Below are 3736 nucleotides of genomic sequence, written 5' to 3' on the forward strand. Positions count from 1 at the left end.
ATATAAGTTCCTTTCAGAAAGAAAGCTACTAAATGGAATTAAACTGGGTAGAAGGGGCTGGGGGGATGGCTCAGTGGAATAAGCACTTCCCTGCCAAGCGAAAGGACCCAAGTTTAATCCCTGGTTCTGCAAAATAAATAAATAAATAAAAATAAAAAACTGGATAGGAAAGATAGGCTAATGGTGATATTGAAGGCCTTGGGAAGTTGAATTTATAAAAGTCATTCTTCAAGGTTACATTTTATTTTCCATTAGGGGACAAAAAAGCTCTATGAACTATAATGCTAAGGTATTAGCTCATGGTCGCTTATCGTCATGCTTTGGCTGTATCTTGAAGGATTTAGTTTAGCATTTCGGATGGACTGGGAAATTGAAAATGAGAGAATTTGTTAGTCAAGTACCCCAAAGATGTGAGTCACTATTAGCATTTAAATGAGTTTATTTATGAATAACATTGTGCTTGTACTTGAACCAGTTACAGTCTAAAGAATGTTTGGTCCTATTGTTAGAAACCAGGTCCACCTGTCTCCAAGCATTAGACTCCTTCTGAGGTCTGGCTAAACACGACACACCTGGAGTGGAACCGTCTGGAAGACGCTTCTGTGGCATTTGGCAGAGCTCAACGTGTCTTCCTGGAAGCGCCTCGGATCACCACTAGACCTATTTCGTCTTCTTGTGTCTCCAGCATGTCAGCCCCCGCCCAGTCTTTAAGCATTTCAGACCCCAGAAGGTCTGCTACTGGCCGAACCAAAGGGGCCCAGGAGGCTACGTCATCCCAAGTCAGGCATCTCTCAGCTCGGAAGAACAGCGTAGGGGTGAGTTATACTCTGGTACTTGTTTTTGCCCAGTCTCAGAAAGAAGCAAAATAGGGCCAGCCAACTAGCTCAGAGGATTAAAGCACCTGAAAGAAGGCACAGGGGCTGGGTTCCACCCCGGGGCCTGCTGGGGTGTGGTGGCGCATGCCAGTAATCCCTGTTCTTGGGAGACTGTAAACAGGCGGATAACTACGAGTCTGATCTATGTAGTGAGACCCTGTAGGCCTTTCCCTAAAATAAAATTTTTTAAAAAGTAAAATAATCCCCATGCATTTGAGTGCTTGCAGAAAGGTAAAGTCTGTTCTGCCTACTCATGTGCCTATGATCATGTCGAGAATGGATGATGATAAAAGAGATGAGGTCAAAAGATCTTCTGCTTCTTTTTTTTTTTATTAGAATGTGTTTGCAATACATACTGGTGACATTCCTCATGGAACATGTACACAACACATCTTAATCCTTTTTTCATCCCCTGCCCCCTTTCTTTTGATTCCTGGCTTGACTGGAGAACAAGAACCAGTAAAACATCAGAATCCAATGGGACCTCTAATGGATTTTATTTATTTTTTGCTCCTTTTGGTAGTTTTGATATTTCACTAATGCCCATTACCCTCAAACAATGAAAAATATCTATAAAAGTCTCTAAGATCCTTTCATCTAAAGCTATTATTCTGCAGATTAGGAAAGTGAAAAGTAGAGAGACCACAGTGATTTAGGAACAGAACTGAGTAGACTGACCCTGAGTACCTTTCACGTGTGTCGTGTTTACCTCCTGGTTTATGGACCTGTTTTATGGAGCTAGACCTTAATGGCAATCCTTCAAGAATGAAATATCTTTGTGGATCAAATGATGCCCCTTCCGTTAATATTTGTAAGACTCCTAGAAAGATCCCCCCAGGCTTCAGCTTATAGCTGCTAGGAAACTGAGTGATGTGAGGCCTGAAAGAGAGAAGGGTGGTGACCTGGGGAAAGGTTTTCTTTCCTCCCCCTGGAGCTTTAAATGAGGTTTATTTGCTAGGGTAGGGGAGGAAAGAAAAAAAAAAACATATGCCCATCCTATCTCAAAAGCCAAAAAACGTAAGAGTAACATGTTATGTTTTCTTTTGACCTCACCAAGTATGTATTAAAATATAAATTGAATTTTAACTGTAATACAGCACAATAACTTTTTTTTTTTTTTTTTTGTACCAGGGATTGAACTCAGGATCTTGTGCTTGCCAGGCAGGTGCTTATGCCGCTGAGCTCTCTCACCGGCGCTACAATAACAATTTCTGCCATTTAATAGCGTCCTTTACATTTTACTATCTTAAAAGTCAGTTGGGGGGCTGGGGAGATGGCTCAGTGGAATAAGCGCTTCCCTGGCAAGTGCAAGGGCCTGAGTTCAATCCCCGGTTCCACCAAAAAAAAAAGTTGAGGGGGGCCCCGCCCATTAGATCAGTTAAGTGCCTGCTTAAAAAAGCAGTGAGGCTCAAGTTGCACTGGTTTGAATCCAGATACTCCCACCAAACCAGAAATGCCCAGAAGGCATGCTCAGGCCTCCCCCCCGCCAAAAAAAGTCAGTTGGGTTATACACACAGAAAAGTCCAGAGACTATTATCACCCATCCTTTGATCTGTCCTGTGCTGTTGAGGTGCACAATATAACAAACAATGGGGGAGACAGCAACTCCTAAGAAACTTGGCCAGTCCCAGCACTGGGCAACCCCTGAGCACCTGCTGCCAAGCATTCACCACCGCAAGAGAAGGGACCCTGTGCTGGGGGTGGGAGGGGGGTACGAGGGCAGCGGCTGCTGCAAAGCAAAATGGAAGAATCATCTGACTATCCTGGATTACTTTTTTTCTTCCTCTTCAAGGATAACAATTATTCTGAATTAGAGCTATAACCTTTATGTACATATTTTAATTAATTCATTAATTATTGAGGCAAGATCTTGCTAGGTAGAGAAGACATGTCTTTGAATATAAATGCATCTTTTTAATTAATTAATTAATTAATTTGCAGTTCCAGGGATCAAACTCAGGACTTGTGCTTGCCAGGCAAGCACTTAGCTATTTCCCTAGCCCTATAAATGTATCTTTAAAAGTGTCTAAATTTGGTTTGTGTAGGAGCTTCTTTTAAAAACATGGAACTAGATTTCTTTTTTTTTTGGTACCAGGAATTGAACTCAGGACTTGTACTTGCCAGGTAGGTGCTTGTTCAGCTCAGCTATATCCCTGGCTCAAAGATGTGCTTCTTTTTCTTTTTTTGTACTGGGAATCAAATTCAAGACCTTGAGACAGCCAGGTATTCGCAAGGCTGCTCGGCTGCATCCCCACAACACGTCCTAATGTGGGACTAGGGTGTACAAGGCTGGGGTTCAGCTCTTAGTGCCAAAGAATAAATAAATAAATTGAATTGAAATGTCATATATAAAAAGGGATTAGAGAATATCTATATACACATTTTACTTTATTTTTTACAAGAAATACATCTTTTATTCTAGCACAAAACTGTGGAAATATACACAGAAGTATATATTTAAGAAAAAACATTATTTGAAAATGCTGAGTGAGATGCCAGGGAGATAGCTCAGTAGAATAAGTGCTGGCCTGGCAAGCTCAAGGGCCTGAGTTCAATCCCCGGTTCCGCAAAAAACAAAACAAATGAAAGTGCTGAGTGGGAAGGCAGAAACTATCTTCTGGTTTACTGATAAAATATTGGCGAGAACTTCAATTTGCAAGCAGAAATTTTCACACTGTTCTGAAGCTTCTAAAAACAAGGACTAAACAGCTGTTCCTTTTTCCAAATTCTGCTTAATTTCAGCCGTCTACTTCCCATGGAACCTTTCAGCTTTCTTGTTGAATTTGGCATTTCTTTCATTGATGTAGTCAGCGCCTGCATCATCATCACGAGGACATCTTCAGCTATATTTGTCTTGTTTT

The sequence above is a fragment of the Octodon degus genome, unplaced genomic scaffold (assembly GCF_000260255.1).
Source record: "Octodon degus isolate 3935 unplaced genomic scaffold, OctDeg1.0 scaffold00007, whole genome shotgun sequence".
Lineage (NCBI taxonomy): Eukaryota > Metazoa > Chordata > Mammalia > Rodentia > Octodontidae > Octodon > Octodon degus.